Raw genomic sequence first — 19065 nt, forward strand, 5'->3', positions numbered from 1 at the left:
GCGAAACGCTCCCGTCCACCTTGACTTGCCTGCCACTGCACGTGTCTGCGTGTCTTGAGCACACGTTCAAGGTGATCACGGCGGCATCAACACGGGGAGTAGCTTCATGGTGATTTATGGGACCTTTGCAGTGATGCGGGACATTCTCATAAAGTGTCATCCTCCCAAGTATGATCGATAGATGACGCATGGGCCATCTTATAGTCAATCGTCCGACACAGTGGTATTCAGACATAAAGAGTATTCACAACAGGGGTTATATTTAGCATGCTTAATGTTAACGGAAGGCGTCTCCTTTTCACATTCACCTGGTGACCTGGTGAAAGAGGACGTCCCATTTATGGCAGGTGTACAGTGTTTTAGAGGAGTGGTGGTGTCGATGACAATGACTAATAACCTCGAACTACAGGGATACCTGAGTGAGTGTAAGGAATGCCACCTGATCTTCCCTAACCAGCCTCACCTGCCCCTCATTACCACGCCCCCTTTTCAGTCACACTTATACACCTTCCCCAGCACGTCTCAGTCGCGAAGTATTGCCGACTCATGCCGCATACCAAGCCGTTCTATTACCTGTCTGCTTTCCTGTGTTCTGACCCTCGCTTACGTCCCCGACCTTGTCTCCTGCCTGATCCCTCTGTACCTCCTGACTTCTGCTCCCCCGGTATGACCCTGGACCGTCCTGACCACGCCAAGAACACGCTGTTACTTATCCTAGTACTCGTGATTCCCCTGCCTGTTTCTGTACCAGCTTCTCATTTCAATAAAAGCGGTGTTCTTCCGCATTTGGATCCCTCTCTGCCTGGTCAATTCGTAACAGAAATACTTCGCCTCAACATGGATCCAGCAGAAGCAACAATCGCGACTCTCACCGAAACGGTCCGCCAGCTCACGGATATCATACGGAGTCAAGGAATCAACATCGCTGCCCTCCAGGAAGCTGTCCGCCTGGTCACAACCTCTGCTTCTACCTCCGTGAGTGTTCCAGCGGCAGAACCTGAGCGCTACGATGGATCTCCTGATCGCTGTCGAAATTTCCTCATGCAATGTTCCATATACTTCACGCATCATCCAGCCCGGTTCCAGGCCGAGTTACAGAGAGTCCACTTTATCCTTTCGTTCCTCACGGGAGTAGCAGGTGCCTGGGGTACAGCGTTGTGGGAAAGCCAAGACCCTGCCCTCCAGTCGGAGAGTCAGTTCACCGCAGTACTCAGGGCTGTTTTCGATCATCCCGCAGACGGACGTGATGTGGGAGACCGGCTCTACGAGATTAAACAGGAACAACGTAGTGCTGCCGAGTATGCGAGAGAGTTTCGTACGCTGGCTGCAGGAAGCGGTTGGAGTGACTCGGCCTTGAAAACAGTGTTCCGCCGCGGTCTGCGAAATGACATTCAGGTTGAACTCGCTTGCCGAAGTGAAGCCCTCACCTTGTCTGAGTTCATTCAAGCGTCCATTAACGTTGACAAATTGTTATTGACCTACCGCTCCAGTAATACCGACGTCCCTGTCATTGCGTCCTGTGCGCCACCTTCCCATGTACGTGATCCGAGTCTTCAGACGACAGACGAGTTTGTACAGCTTGGCAGGTCCCCACTAACATGTCAGCCATTCCTGCCTATTAAAAGATACAGTCAAGTTAGCTTACCCGTACTAATATCTTGGGGCGGCATAGATACAAACCTGTCTGCTTTAGTGGATTCGGGAGCAGCAGGCGATTTCATAGATCAGGACCTCGCCAACCACTTACACCTCCCCACTGTACCTGTAGATCCTCCCTTAAGAATAAATTCTCTGAATGGGCAGCCTATAGGAGAGGGTGTGATTACACTCCGTACCTGCCCCGTGGAGCTACGTGTAGGTCTGTTCCACAGTGAAATGAGAGATTTCTTCCTCATATCCACGCCCCGAGACCCCATCATACTCGGGTTTCCATGGCTGTCCATGCACGACCCTGAAATCTCCTGGAAAAAACGAGAACTCGTACGGTGGAAGGACAGTTGTCTGAGCAAGTGCATTCACCTACCACTCCGGTCATCCTCGGTGGAAAGCCCAGACACACCTCTCTCTGACGTCATCCCCACTCAGTATCGTGCATTTGCGGACGTCTTCAACAAGGACAGTGCCTGTCGTCTGCCTCCTCATCGTCCCTGTGATTGCGCAATCGACCTCCTGCCTGGAGCCCCCTTACCTCGAAAAACGAAACCTTACCCTCTATCACGCCCTGAAGATCTGGCGATGGAGTCCTACGTCACCGAGGCTCTGCAGAAGGGGTTCATTCGACCATCCACCTCGCCGGTTGCTGCTGGTTTCTTCTTCGTAGAGAAAAAGGATGGGGGATTACGCCCTTGTATAGACTATCGTGCCCTAAATGCAGTCACATCGAAATATGCCTACCCTCTCCCCTTTATCACTGCTTCGCAAGAGCGCTTGATGGGAGCGCACATCTTCACCAAGCTAGATTTACGCAGCGCTTACAACTTGGTCCGTATTCGGGAGGGCGATGAGTGGAAAACTGCCTTTGTTACCGCCAGAGGGCACTATGAGTACCTTGTCATGCCATATGGACTAACTAATAGCCCCGCCGTATTCCAAGCATTTATGGATGACATTTTCCGTGATCTGATAGATGATTTCGTATTCGTTTACATTGATGATATCCTGGTTTATTCCCCGTCCGTTTCAGAACACGTCAAACACGTCTCTGCTGTGTTACAGCGCCTTCGGGAGCATAGTCTTTATGTGAAGGCGGAAAAGTGTGAATTTCATCGCTCCTCGGTGACATTTCTGGGATGTACGCTGTCCCCTGGCCAGATCTCCATGGATACGCAGAAGGTGGAAGCAGTCACGAACTGGCCGACCCCTCATTCCACAAAGGAGCTGCAGCGATTCCTGGGATTCGCCAACTTCTGTCGCCGTTTCATCCGAGGCTTCGGTGAGTTGGCTACCCCTCTCACTAATCTCCTAAAGGGAGGGAGGACTCGGAAATTCGCCTGGACCGCTGAAGAGGAACGAGCGTTCTCACTCCTTAAGAAAGCATTCACGTCGGCCCCCGTACTACACCTTCCTGACCCCCAACTCCAGTTCATCGTAGAGGTCGACGCTTCGGAGGTGGGAGTGGGCGCTGTTCTTTCTCAGAGGCAGGGAAACCCGCCGAAACTGTATCCCTGTGCCTACTTCTCCAAAAAACTGACAACCGCTGAAATGAACTATGACGTCGGAGATCGGGAACTCCTGGCCATCAAACTTGCGCTCGAGCAGTGGCGTCATTGGTTGGAGGGAGCGGAGCACCCATTCATTGTATATACCGATCACAAGAACCTCGAATACCTGAAGTCAGCCAGACGCCTGAACCCGCGACAAGCCAGATGGGCACTGTTTTTCTCCCGGTTTCGTTTCACTGTCTCTTACAGACCCGGGTCAAAGAACATCAAAGCCGATGCCCTATCACGGATCCACGAAAAGGACGAAGCAACCCACGAACCTGGACATATTCTGCCGGAGTCCTGCTTCCTCGCGGCTATCCGATGGGACGTACAAAAAGAATTGGACGAGGCTTTGCTCAACGATCCCAGTCCGGTAGAATGCCCGGAGGGGAAACAATACGTACCCGTATCCCTTCGGGGGCGTATCCTACAGCTTGCACACGACACAGCGGGTACAGGCCACCCCGGTATTACACGCACACGACATCTCGTTTCGCAACGTTACTGGTGGCCATCCTGGGAGGACGATATTCGTGATTATGTTCTAGCATGTTCCGTTTGTGCCCAGTCACGTACTCCCCGGACGCTACCAGCAGGAGAGCTCCTTCCCTTACCTGTTCCTCTTCGGCCATGGACGCACCTCGCGATCGACTTCGTCACGGATTTGCCCACATCTGGAGGGAATACTGTTGTTACAGTAATAGTGGATCGGTTCTCGAAAATGTGCCGTCTCATTCCTCGCCCCAAGCTACCCACTGCCATGGAGACAGCTCTTGACCTCTTCCAGTACGTATTCCGGATTTACGGCTTGCCCGAAGAAATCGTCTCCGATAGGGGGACGCAGTTTACATCTCGGGTTTGGAAACAATTCTGCAAACTTCTTGGTATTACTGTCAGCCTGACGTCAGGCTACCACCCCCAGTCTAACGGAGAGGTTGAGCGTTACAATCAGGAGTTAGGGAGGTTTCTCCGACAATATTGCGTTTCTCAGCACGACTGGCACAAATACCTCCCGTGGGCAGAGTATGCTCGGAATTCTATTGTACACACCGCTACCAAACTCACGCCCTTTCAATGTGTATATGGTTACCAACCTGCGTTTTTCCCGTGGGACAAAACACCAGCTGATGTCCCAGCCCTAGACGAGTGGTTTAAACACAGTGCCCGCACCTGGGAACTAGCACATGTACATTTGCGACGCGCTCTACATACACGCAGGCTCAACGCGAACCGTCGTCGTCTCCCAGCGTTGATTTACCACCCAGGACAAAGAGTATGGCTGTCGGCACAGAATCTCAACCTAAAGCAACGGAGCAAAAAACTTAGTCCACGATATATTGGTCCATTCAAAGTCCTCAGCAGAGTTAATGCAGTTACCTATAAACTCCTTTTACCATCACATTACCGTATTAACCCTGTCTTCCACGTCTCTCTCCTGAAGCCGGTTCACTACAGCCCGTTCACCGTACCCCCAGTGTCTGCTAAACCTCCTGACCCTCTGGAGATCGACGGTCGTCCGGCGTACATCGTCCGAGAGCTCTTGGAGTCCCGACGCCGGCGAGGTGGTCTCCAATATCTGGTGGATTGGGAAGGATATGGGCCCGAGGAACGGGCCTGGATTCCAGCGAGGGATGTTCTCTGCCCCACTATGATCGCTGATTTCCATGCAACGCACCCCAACTTTCCTGCCCCCCGGCGTCGCGGTCGCCCCCCGGCACGTCGTGGAGCGTCAGGTGCCGCTCCTTTGAGGGGGGGTACTGTAAGGAATGCCACCTGATCTTCCCTAACCAGCCTCACCTGCCCCTCATTACCACGCCCCCTTTTCAGTCACACTTATACACCTTCCCCAGCACGTCTCAGTCGCGAAGTATTGCCGACTCATGCCGCATACCAAGCCGTTCTATTACCTGTCTGCTTTCCTGTGTTCTGACCCTCGCTTACGTCCCCGACCTTGTCTCCTGCCTGATCCCTCTGTACCTCCTGACTTCTGCTCCCCCGGTATGACCCTGGACCGTCCTGACCACGCCAAGAACACGCTGTTACTTATCCTAGTACTCGTGATTCCCCTGCCTGTTTCTGTACCAGCTTCTCATTTCAATAAAAGCGGTGTTCTTCCGCATTTGGATCCCTCTCTGCCTGGTCAATTCGTAACAGTGAGCAACACACTAGGGATTCTCTTTTCAAGTAGAATCTACAACAGCAACACTAGCAGCTCTTCAGATGTTTGGTGATCTCATTTATAGCTTTGGGTTTTCCAAACAAAGATGCTTATTCATGTTGTGGAAACAAAAGCTTATAAGCTGGCTTTAAATGCATCGATTGGTTTTAGAAATGACTCATATGAAAGCTGAAACCCTCCCAAATGAGATTTAATTTACGAAAATAAATTTGCTTCACTGCAGAAATATTGATCATTCAATGAACACAGAAAGGTCGGATTTTGGCAAGACAAAAGTTTTGTCGCCTTGTAATATAATGCACCCAATCCTAGTTTACAGCCTCACCTGTGCTCACTAATTGACTGGTTAATTAGTGGGTGTGTATAAAAAGAACTCCAGCACCCCAGTCCTTCACTTGCACTGCAACTTGACCTCTGACAACATGCCAAAAATCCATCCTGCGACCAAAGCCTTGATTATCAAGACGCTGAAGACCAAATCCACTGCAGAGGTGGCTGGCACCTTTAATGTGTCTCAGCGTCAAGTACAAAGAATTTTAAAAAGATTTGAAGAGACTGGAGATGTTTTTGACAAGCCCAGGTCCGGCAGACCTCACAAGACAACTGCTCGGGAGGAACATTTGCTGGTTAGAAAATCCAAAGCCAGTCCCTCTTCCACTGCAGCAGAGCTCCACCAGGCCTGGTCACCTCAAGTCCCTGTGTCAACTAGAACAGTTTGTAGGATTCTGGCTCGAAATGGCCTCCATGGTCGAATCAGTGCCCAGAAGCCAGCACTAAACAAAAGGATGGATGCTGGAAAAGTGGCAGAAGGTGAATTTCTCATATGAATCTTCAGTTGAATTACACCACAGCCGCCACAAATACTGCAGGAGAACTACTGGCCCGTATGGATCCAAGATTTACCCAGAAAATAGTCAAGTTTGGTGGTGGAAAGATCATGGTCTGGGGTTACATTCAGTATGGGGTGTGCGAAACATTTGCAAGGTGGAAGGCAATATCAATAGCCTAAAATATCAAGAAGTATTGGCTACATCTTACATTCCCAATCATAAAAGGGGTCAAATTTTGCAGCAGGATGGTACTCCATCTCATACATCCATCTCCACATCAAAGTTCCTCAAGGCGAAGAAGATCAAGGTGCTCCAGGACTGGCCAGCCCAGTCACGAACATCATTGTGCATGTTTGGGGTAGGATGAAAGAGGAGGCTTGGAAGACAAAACCAAAGAATTTTGATGAACTCTGGGAGGCATGTAAGACTGCATTCTTTGCTATTCCTGATGGCTTCATCAATAAATTGTATGAATCATTGTCGAACTGCATGGATGCGGTTCTTCAAGCTCATGGAAGTCACACAAAATATTAAATGTGGCTCTAATAGCACCACAACGTCATTCACCAGTGTTTTGAAGCATATATTTGTATATGAAGTGAATTATTTGTTTGATTTTTACCTTACTTTCTGTGGGCGACAAAACTTTTGTCTTGCCAAAATCTGACCTTTCTGTATTCATCGAATTATCAATATTTCTGCAGTGAAGCAAATTTATTTTCGTAAATTAAATCTCATTTGGGAGGGTTTCAGTTTTCATATGAGTCATTTCTAAAACCAATCGATGAATTTAAAGTCAGGTTGTAAGCTTTTGTTTCCACAAAGTGACAGAACTTATGTCAGGGACTGGATATGTTTGGAAAGACACCATTATAACTAACAGAATCTGGCATAATTTATTAAATACAAATAATAGAGTAATAGCATTTCCATACAATTGCCACAAATATGATTATCTATGAATGATGCTCTGGGGTTTCATTTTCAAAATGACCTATTAGAAACTTAGAAAGTGGCTTACCCTCATCGGTCTGACATTTACTTCCTTCTCTTAATTGATCTTTTCATTTCTGATCATTATCAGTATTTATTTTCATATACGTTTTATGGGGTTCCCGTCACTGCCAACTGTTTCTTGTTCCTGCCAAACCTCCCACTGTGCTGACTGGCATTTAGCCAGATATCAGTGTCAAAATGTACCATCACTGCCAATGACAACGACCATGTAGAGCCTGAAAACATGAACCAAATGCTGTGATTTTAAATATAACAGCTCCAAAAATACAGTATTATGTTATTACCTTCTAACATTCCGTGTCATGATGGCTGTTTTTTGTTTTTTTTATAAACTATGCCATAAAGTAGTAGAACGGACCTTTGACCCTAGAAGGTCAAAGATCACAGTCTTATGGGGATCAGCTGGTATTCTCTATCCATGTCAAGGTAATAGGTCACCTTTTATAGAGGGGGAAAACACCTAAAAGAAAAACAGCTAAGTTCACTTATTTCTGGCTCTGGTCAAAACACATTTACGCAGCTGTAGGATGTCATGGCCAGATACCACATGGTCTGTTGGGTAATACTGTGAGACAAAACAGTGGCACCTTGAAGCAGTTCATCTCTGAGTGTCTCTCGTTTGTTCAGTCCTGTGTGGTCACGTTGGTGAGCAAATGAGGCTTCAAAATGCGCTGAAATTCTGATGAGCACCCAAACCGCTAGTGGGCCCAGGCAAGGCCGATTTGAATGAAAGCTTTTGTGTCTGCTGACAGCAGGGACACAATGGACGGCTTGCTCCATCGCCGCTCCCTCCGGTATCTCATAGTGATGAATTAGCGCCGTGGAGGCACAGATTAAACCGTCTGTCCTCAAGACGTTTCGGCTGGATTATTTCCCTTTGATGTCCTTCTGTGAGCTAGAGTTGATGAGCGGTGGGGATAAGTAGCAAACAAATGTGCCAAGGAAAATCTTCCATGCCTAGAAAATGTGGCCCCAGTGTGTTTACGACACAGGGCATCATCTAGGATGCTTCAGAGAACTTTGCTTTTTTTTTCTGCAACAAAGCACTTGTGTTTTTGTAATTCGCCAGGCTTCTCTGGTCACATATAAGCATTGCATTTGAAGCTTCAAGGGCGTGACAGTGTTTCAAGGCCCCCAAGCATACAAACACACATCAGGACCTACGGCCAGAAGAAAGGTAACCTGCATGTGTCTTTATTCAGATTTTCAATGTGGTGCACCTACTCCACATGTTTTAACAGGATGTGTATCCAAAGGTGTCTTTAACATCTGTGTTCGGTTTAATAGCTTCTATGGAGAGTTGACCATAAGATTGGAAATATAGGATGATCCTTTTGTAACGACGGGTGTAGGAGGCAGACACCACGACGTTGATGGTGAACATATACTCTTTATTGGACAACGACACGTAAGCTCCGGGTGGAGCGCGAGCAGCACACCAACACTCGCGCAGACACGAAACTTTAGACAAAGACGAGCACAAGACACTGCGCGAACGCACATTAAATAGGTGATTAACACAGACCCTCGTGATCTCGAGACAAGGCACAGGTGATACTACGAACACGCTCACGGACAACCCACACCCACGGAAGTACTAATATGGACATAACAGCACGCAGACAACGTAGCGGCACGCCCACAGGGAAGGGTCCGGGACTGTCACCGTAACACCTTTGATTACTGAATCTTATATTTGCTTGGCAGTGTGCATCTTTTCAGATTACAAAATTCAGATATTTGGCTCATCAAATAAGTGGTCGACAGAAGTAATGAAAAATCCTTTTATTCTCATTCTCATATTTTGCACAGCAGCTCAAAAAACGAATTCCCTCCAACGTGGACTGAATTTTCATTTCTGTCTCTTACAATGGGCTTTGAAAAAAACATAGCATACAAAGCCAGGCTCTTGTAAGATGAGGACTGGATCCTGAAAACGGAGAATCCGAGAGGAGGAGAGTATGGGTACTGACAATACAAGGTGCGGTACCGGTTTCCCACACAGATGCATCAGCTAGAAGGAGAATATAAAATAGTAATGAAACCTGTTGTGTATGTATTGTCACGCATCAAACATTGCAACATTGCATTTATGTTCTTTCTGTTTACCTTAATGACTTTGTTTGTAGGGAGTATTTTCCTTCGAGGACTTCTTATTATTCACTTGCAGAAGATACTTTTATTGATTTTCATATCTAAACATCATGAGCAGTAAGATCACATTGCTGTGCCACATATAAGCCACCACTAAATTGTATTAGTGCGATGGTCGCTATAAGAATTGACACATGCATAACTCAGGACCATTTGATCTTACAGCCTTTGGTCTTGTAGTCTTCGTGAATAAATGTTGATAAACATGAGGGTCACATAAAGAAACTTTATAAAAGAACCTTTATGAGCTGAGCTGTGTATCCTTTTATGCCCGTGGCATCATGAAGAAAGTTGTTTTATGTCTTAAGTCATCACCTAATCATGGCCAGATATTATAATGTATGGTGGCCACGGTTGGTTATCTTGTAATATATTTATTAATCTTCTGTGCTTGTCGTTTGCAGTTAAGAGGCTAAATGCAGGCTAAATGGCAGGATGTGATGGAAGCAAATTCTCTGCTGGGATCCAGTTCCAGTTGCAGCTCTGTGCCAGTCCACAGCTCCAGGGGCATTAAGGACACCGCAGTTTTGCCCTCTCTGCACAGTAAAATGGTGATTATTACCTGTCTCGTCTTAGCGTGTTGAAGCTCTCAACAATACGGCAGGACCAGCCAGCCGAGAGCCCCACTGGCAGAGCCTGTCCACGGCACCAGAACTGCCATCCATCCCCACATCAACAGCCTCGTGCCATTATGCTTTAGTGCCAGATTGGGGAGAAATGAATCCTGCTAGGTCACACAGAGCAAGGAGCTTTCTTTACGAAAATAAAAGAGGTCTAGTTCAAGTTTAGATTTTAGGAACAGAAACAGGGCGCATCAGAATGTTTTTGTTATTTGTAAAATGGCCCAGTTATTTCTTATAAATTATGCAAAGCCACTTCACAGCAATAATGAAAAAAGGACACCCTTTATAAGTACATGAATAACCTGCTGTTGGTATGAACTACTGTGGAATAACATATGGTAAAACTAATATAACAGAAGATACAGTCATGTTAAGGGACACAAGGGAAGAGTTTGGCATTACTGTTTGTTTATAAAAAAAAAAAGTTAAATGCACAGTGTGTGCTTAACCTTTCTTATCTTATGCACGCCAGGAGTAAGACATTCTTACTGAGTAGCTCATTGAGGCTGAATGGTTGAAAATGGCGTGCGTGCATGTGTGTGTGTGTGTGTGTGTGTGTGTGTGTGAGAGAGAGAGAGAGAGAGAGAGAGAGAAGTAGCATTAATGTTTCCTGGTCTGGCATTCGTGATGTCTCATGCTGACGTGCAGTTCGATGTATCATGGTGACCCAACAACAGGCTGTGGTTTCCCTTTCCGCTGATATATGTGAACATGTTGAGGGGGAGCGTAAACAGCTCCTCGGGAAGTAGGTCTTTATTGTGTGGCTAGACCTTCGTGGTCGTAGGAGTAGCAGAGTACTCGGAGGGAGTGTCCACCGGGTGAATAAGCGCTCTTGCCCTGAATCAAGCCTCAGACATTAGTCCAAGATCGTATATTTTAAAAAAGCATATAGGTTTATCATTCAATGCTTCCATAGTCTCAGATAAATTGTTATTTTGAACTATGGCGGAGGCTTGAGTCCACCATCCCAAATGACACTCTTTCCTCTCAGAAGGCTTAATGTTTAATATGGATCTGTAAAAAAAAAAGGAAGCGTTCTGTTTGGTCACCAAGAATTTTGTCACAAAATTACCTGTCACATAAATATCTGACCCTTCCAGCCCATGTCCCCACAAACACATAAATACCACCCTCAGCAGAGAAATAACACAGTGCCTGGTAAACAAAGTTCCCAAACAGAAGCTGCTGTCGGTGCAAAACAGCACCCATGATCACTGGTACACAGGGGCAAACGTCCTCCCTTCATCGTGAAACACTGTTGCCAACTGCAAAGCATTCTGCCCGTGTGTGGGGAAAGTCCTGGGGAACGTGTGGTATTCAGAGAGTGATGCATTAGGTTGACGTTATTGTCCACCCCAGCTGTGTGATTTCCAGGTTGCAATGCTGACAGAGAGAGGCTGTTGCAGTCAGATAAGCAAATATTCTCCCTCTTGAAAGGGTACACACACCAACATGCACACCCACACATGCACACACACATATACACATGCACACACACACACACACACACACACACACACACACACACACACACACACACACACACACACACACACACACACACACAGACAAATTAATAGTGAAAAAAGAGAAAGAAGGATAAAGAAAGGCGTACACAGATCGGCGATGGTAGAGGAGTCTAATAATAGTTCATGCTGAGATTCTAAAATGCTAATTTAACAGGAAATGGAAAAAAAACAAAAACATGTTAGCCCCTAACACTTGAATTAGGTCATCAAGTGACACCATGTTTTGCACTTACCAAGACTGAAGTATCTTTGGCCACTACTTTTACAATTTTCAAATTCCCACTGAGCTCCTCATATGTAACTCATAAACACGAAGGTACATACTGTCACTAAATGTACTAGGAATATGATCTCACATTCACACAGCTTGTACCCATATTGATTTAGTTAGTTTAAGGGAGTAGCATACACGAATATGGAGTAAGAAAGAGCATATCCCAAGTCTCAGAAAAACCAACACTGGCAAACCCAAACAGGAAACAAACACATGGCCGGCCTTCCGAGCCACACTTACTCACAGGGTAAAACTGGCTATAATTAGAAAATTGCCTCCTACATTAAGTCTCAGTGGGCCCTCATTTGGGTCGAGCTGCACCTGTGATCGCCACCCTTCTGAATGACACCTCAGAGATGATTTTGATGAGCAGTTCCAAAAGCAAACTCTTCTGGACAGGAAGAGAAAGTGACTTGACCACGAGTCTGGTAAACACACTGCCCAGTCGGATGCATTTCGCAGTTAGCCCTTTAAAGTTGTAAAACAACATACTTGTGTATTATTAAATCAATGATGGCCAGTGTTTATAGTGAACTCTTAGGAGGCATTGCATCCACCAGTCTTAAAGAACATATATCAAACTCTCCACATCTGTGAAGAATTAGTCAGTGAATGGGTTAAATAAATTAAGCCACTCCCATGTTGTAAGAATAAAATTGTATTGTTAGTATAAAATTTGTCAGTCTAGAATGAAGGTCATGTTTGTTTCAGGCATGGTCCATGCATGGACTACTCAAATCTGACTGCAACGCAGAGAGGAAACTGGTACATGTATACGTTTTGATGACTGTCTGATGGTCTTGTTTTTTTTCTGTTGTTATAAAATGTTATACATGTTTATGGGTTGTTTGCATATTCTTGTCTTGCCATTGGTGATTGGTCTTTCAGTTTTTTAGTTAAGGAGAGAACGCCTTCTTCTGGGAAATGAGTTATTATGGTTGTTGTATGTGGGTTGGTCCTGTTAAGATAAAGGTAGGCCATGCAGTGAGTGAGCTATAAGGAACCTTTTTGATGGTAATTAAATCTACAAGCATAAACCCCATAACTATAATCCTTAGTTCAAGTAATTATTACAGACTCACCTTACTTACCAGAGCAAAGTTGAAAAAAGTAAGAGGTGCTACATGACAATTTATCGCATTATGTTCAGTTGCTTCTGACTTCCAGAAATGTTGTAGAATATGATTTCCATCATATCAGTAGAACATATGATAACCAATAGCAGCTGCTTCCAACCCCCAAGACCTTCTCTGTCTCTCTCTCTCTCACTCTCTCTCTCTCTCTCTCACACACACACACACACACACACACCTTGTTTTCCTCTCCATGCCACACTTCCCTCTTCCTCACACATACACACACACACACACACACACACACACACACACACACACACACACACACACACACCTCAGCCCTACATACATCCCCTCTGCTGCTAATAAACAGGAGCTTATCTGACTATAACTGACTCTGATCTCTTTATTTGGGGTTGTTCTCTGACCTTGTAGCGAGAACGGACTTGGTCAGAAAAGGCTTCTGACCCCCTTTGTGTCTCCATACACACTATGACACCTGTGAGCATGGCCCACTGCTCTTGTGCAGTATCAATCTCCAATACGGCCAAACTATGTGAACACATGTTGGCTGACAATGGTGTGAATGTTTTAGAACTTTTAAGCGCCCTCATCAAGGAAAGCTATTCGATTTCTTGAGACTTGGGATTTATTGCAGGGCTTGGTTCCTGGCTGCACTTCCTATGATAAGGACCCTACAATCTATATGCAAAAATGACTGCCCTGATCAGATTTAATGAACAACTGAGCTGATGTCAGCTCTCTCTGTCCGGTCAGCAAGGTGTTGATACTTGAGCATGGTGGGTGTTATAGACCTGTGACATATTTATGAAAACCTTTAGATTATGTGGTACAAGGCCTTCAGTCATGTTTATGTGATATAGCTGCTGCTACTGTTTGGTACAGTACGGTTAGAAAATACTGCTTTCGAATAATTTGACACTGCATACTTGTCATCAGGTCACCACGATGTCACAACACATGACAACTCAGAGTCATAGCAGCTATGAAAACGTCCTGGCATGCATTAGTGTTTCTGGAGCCCTCGTCGGACCTTCTGCTGCATCTAATGTGCCTCACCCAAATTCAGCACCGACCAGTGGAACATGATTGTCCCTCAACAACCCTCACCCAATCGTGCCGTAGACATGATTTAACATCCACTCCCCTCGGACCGCAGACCACGCCTTTTTGTTCATGGCGTGTGCTCCAAACCGAGTAATGGTGTATATCTATATGGCTCTGCTGGATGTGCAGTATGAATTGTAATTCAAAGCTCTGCCCCATTCAAGGAACATGAAACCCCTGATGTGAATGACAAATTAGCTGATTCAACTTTGAGGTACACTGACAGAGAAGCCTCAATCTCCTTATCTGTCTGGGAGTAGTGGCACATACTCACTGTTTTTGTACGAGCTTAGTAAGACCTTAACTGACCTTGCTGTGCTAATGTCATCTGCGGCAGGTGAAGAAATGCAATTTTGGGACACAGCACTGTAACAAGGGTACAGATGGGTTGATCAGTTGCCCACAAGACAGATAATATCCTGTCTCCCTTTTCTCGTGCATCATTTTCCTCATGTCGTAGCTCATATTGCATGAAGAGGCTTTATAGGGAACACTAAAAAGTGTTTTGCATTATGGATATATGAAAAACAAAAAACCTGATCCTAGATTCCTGTTTAATTTGTGCACAAAATAACATGACAAGAAAACCAGCTAAACATGCACTGCCCCCTCCTGAGAGCCTTATTCAGTCTTCGCAAAATGATTTCACACACACCTGCATGTAGGTTGGTAATTATTGATCGATTCTCAAAACAGCCTGAGGTGTTCACATGTGCTAAGGAGAATGTGAAAACCGTAGTAAGGAGTTTTGGCAAAGGAAACCATTCTAAGATACATAATGCCAGCTCCAATTAACAATTGAGGAATGAGTAATTTAGTACCTGGGTACAGACTGGAAGTTGTACATTCCACCCTCAATTTTCAGGGACTGCACATTGCACTAATTACACCCTAGAGAGCAGATTGGGCAAGGCTTAAGACATGGGTTGACTTGTTGCTGGCTGTCCTCTGTGGAATATGAATGACTCAGAGAGCAACAACAGCAATCTCGCCATTTGTAGTTTTGATGGGAAGACCAGTCACACTCGTTGGGCCAATCAGGCCTTACATTAGCTTGCAATTTAGACACGGCCAACTTTATTTGGACCGCAACGTTCATTGAAAAACTCACCAGTGCTCAAGCTAATGTTGCTTCTTGCTTCTCTTTACTAACAGGTCAACCAACCAGGAGATATGGTGTTAATCAAATGTTTGGTTCCTAGGAAATTCAGCAAAGATCTTCATGGACCACGCACCTTCATTGTTGAAATACCATGAACGGCAGTAATGTTCTGATGTTCGGCCTCAATGGATCCTTGCTGTTAACTGTTTAGGAAGCATTATGATATTTTTTTTCTCATTTTACTGGCCATTGTGTGTATGTCTGTTTTATGCTTTTTCTGAGGAAGGTACTGGTGGCTTCCAGGTCACAAATACAAATCAGTTATTTAATTTTGGTGAAATAACATTTAACAACAGCAACATATTCAGGAAACAAGTAATAATGAGCTGTAAAGAGTTTAGAGTAATTATTTTTTGTGTGACTTAGATATGGCTGTCTATGGCAATGGTGATGTGAATCTAATCACTGTATTATAGTTTTATTTTTCTTTGGTTTTGTGATTTTATTCCATTCTGTTTTCAATGTAGTCGAAATTGCTCATGGTGATTGTATATACTCATAATCTCACCCGGAACCCCGCTGTCCATCCAGGACATACACCATGCTCAGTTACAAGTTTGTGTCCTAGAATTAGCTTTTACAATACTTTTTACACAAATTTCAGAGAACATGGAGGACAAATCCTGAAAGAAACACCCCACATAGAATGTCCAAGACTATTTATGGTTGAATATAAACTAAGTTCTTTCCCCCAGAAGATCTCCCACCCATCTCCCAGTGCAGAGATCCTTCATTAAAATGGTTCAAAATGGAATCCCACTCTATGGTGTGGAGATAGAAGTATCAAAAGATCTCCCACACTACAGTATAGACGTTCTTACCACCACAGAACGACCTGAGTAGTTACGAAAACCAATGGATCACCAATCAGGACGTAGGACACAATCTGTGGTAAAGTGGAATTTTGATGTTCTTAAATCCCACTTGTTTGCGTAAGAGCCATGATTACAACAACAACACTTCATTTGCGGGAACAGATTTGTGCTCATCTGTTGGTGGATATATGTGCAATATTTTGCCTACGTGTCGGGGGGCGATCACAGCAGGGTCCACTTTCCTCAAATTTGTCCACCTCCTCCGCATAGCTTGTCCAAACGAACAAGCTGAGACATTAGACACAAATAAACACCAGAATGTTTTCAACCCCTTCCTCGTGGTCTATCTTTGAATTTTAGATGCGTTCCTCCGCCATCCGGAGAAAGCCTGAGGGATGTGTCCTGCTGAAGGACTTGCAGGGCGCACGTACTGAGGTGGACAGGGTTGAATTCCTTTCTGTGGCACTTCAAATAAAACATCTCTGAGTAAGAAAGTCGAGGGTCATTTGAAAGTTCTGCGAACAGGAGCAGATTCTTAGAGAATGAGGGGCTTCGAACCTCAGTCGGAAAGGGCCTGTATGATTGCGTAGGGGTGTACTGTTTCAATCGATTCTATTCCAATAGACCTGCATATGACACTTCCTAAGAACATCCATTAAATATTTACACCACTTCTGCAACGTGTCTTGACCTTGAGTAATAAGATTAACTGACTCAGCTTCACAACTTCCTAACTGACCTTCCTGTGTTCACCCAAACAGGTCTCAGGTCAGCACACTCATCTCATCCGCTGGCCTCTAATCACTGATGTGAAGTGCACCAACAGGCTTTAAATTATTTGTTTCCATTTGACAAATTTGACGGAGATTTTCAACAGGTGTGCATGCTCTCATCACTGAGGAAAGAGCCCAGGGATTATACAGATAATGATTCAGTTTTGAATGCATGCCTCTTATCCAAACATCTGAAAAAAACGGAGCAGCAGATGTGACCACTTGCCACAGCCACCAATGAATCACTATGTTCTTTTAAATAATGAAAGGTAACGATGTAGAGCCGTGATGCACACCACACTGTCACTGCACTCTGACAACATCAGATGAACAGCATTATTGCAGACTACCTCAACAAAGTTGAGTACCCAGCTGCCATGCACTGAATACCATATGCTATTGTCTGTTTGATTTATGACAGTGTCTTTAGATATGTCTTCTCAAATCCCAGATGATTATATTAGCTGTATATCAAGAACTGTGCAGACTAGAAAACATTTTGTAACTATTTTGATATGTTGAAAGAATGATTCTATCGTAAGACTAGAAATAACTTAAAACAGCATCCAGTATAAAGTCGACACTTGATATAACTCTCATAAGTCATCCTACAATGTTACTGTAGATACAGGAGCAAATTTCTTTAGTGCTAGAATATTTTTGTCTACACATTGTAACAGGCCCAAAGATGGCATTATCACATCACGCCACGCTTTGTTGTATCCTGCCTGCTTTAGCATATCTCTTATTTTTTACTACCTTATAGTCTTATTCTAGAGTTTACACTGCTGGAGTTCAGAAGAGCTTGAAACAGTGAGTTTATACTGGTGTGTTCACTGTGGAAGCAGGAGATAAGATGAGATAACACTTTATTGATCCCAGAGGAAATTGCAGATCTTTATATGAGAAGCAGGGTGTTCCTTTGGGAAACAATTGGTGCTCATGTTTGAAGACGTCACAAGCTTAACAAACCCTCTTACTGTTTATGACATATTTTACAGCCTTCGGAGTTCCTTTGCAGTGTCAGGCTCATACAGTGCAACGGTAGGCTACAATACAGTAAAAATGCAGTGTCACTATAACTATATACAGTGTAACTGTACAGTATAACTATATACAGTATACAGCATCTTATACACAGCTCATACAGAATAATAATAATACTAACAAATACTAATACAATTTTCCTTAAAGCAATTTTTCTTAAACAAATATGCTTGGTCTTTATAGGTAGTGACATTTTCTGAATTGCTGAACAGATGTTGTCCAATCTTGCAACATCTTACAACACTCACTAGTTGGAAAATGTGTGACCAAACTTTGCATACACACAAATCAGCTTGTTTTTCTAATAAGCAATTTCAAGTTAAGTATGAAAAGGGGTAATGTGACATTAATCACAGCAAATGTATGCGATAGCCAATTTATATGATATTTGTACACTCCTTGACATTATCTCAGTCCCACAGTGCAATTATCATTTCAGGAGGATGTCGTCAGGTTTTGAAGTACACTGTTCAATTATTTGTATGAGCCTAATCTTAATGGTGCACCATGGACAGCTTCAGATCAGCACTGCAATAATGGATTTGAAGTAGTAATGTGTATTGCCATGTATTCATGGATGAGAAAGCAACAGGAGATAAAACACAATTAGTAACAGGGTGAAGGACTTCCATTGCATGCTGCAAAATGTCATCAGGACCTTGAGATTACGTAGGAAAATCAATTACCGTCTCATAATGCAAAAGACCAGGGAAGAAGGTGCATTCACTTGACATTTATCAACAATGGTCACTTCCAGTAGAGGTCAGTGCTGACTTCTAAGCCTTTTCAGAATTCAAAAGCGAGAGCTCATTATGGTTATAATCATTCAGTGATTGCTTTAGATGTACTGTAGCCTAAGTTATGGGAGGTTTGCATTCAGTCAAGCATTTTCAAGTCTGTTTCATTTTCATAAGGTACTCAGGGCCTGTTTGGGCTTAGATAGGATCAATAGGCAGAGACTCAGAGGACACATTACTTACCAAGTCCTGACAAAGCTTTATGAACCATGATAACCTTGGATGTATGTCATTAGAAAGCACAGAAAGTATATGATCTCCTTGGTGTTTGAGCTACAAGATGAAAGACCTGCTGAGCATTTAAGGCGGTTTGGAGGGTGTTTTCCAAGTCCTTCCGTGCTGTTCTAACAAAGTAGTGCAACAGATCGTATGCAGAAGACTGTCCTTCACATTATCACGCTGGCAACAACAATGAATCAAAAGGTGGTGCTTGCCAAATGTGACATGTGTGTTGGTGA

The 19065-nt window shown here is 44.5% G+C and overlaps 1 long non-coding RNA gene across 2 annotated transcripts in view; it reads left to right on the forward strand.

Moving 5' to 3' along the window:
• The window catches only part of LOC143514058 (uncharacterized), a 42859-nt gene extending 26234 nt beyond the window's left edge, over positions 1-16625 (forward strand). For both annotated transcript variants that reach the window (XR_013130755.1, XR_013130756.1), the window contains 2 exons: positions 8299-9934; positions 15169-16625. This is a non-coding gene — a long non-coding RNA (uncharacterized LOC143514058). The remainder of the gene's footprint in view (positions 1-8298; positions 9935-15168) is intronic.
• The last annotated feature ends 2440 nt before the right edge of the window (positions 16626-19065 follow it).

The sequence above is a fragment of the Brachyhypopomus gauderio genome, chromosome 5 (assembly GCF_052324685.1).
Source record: "Brachyhypopomus gauderio isolate BG-103 chromosome 5, BGAUD_0.2, whole genome shotgun sequence".
NCBI classification, from domain to species: domain Eukaryota; kingdom Metazoa; phylum Chordata; class Actinopteri; order Gymnotiformes; family Hypopomidae; genus Brachyhypopomus; species Brachyhypopomus gauderio.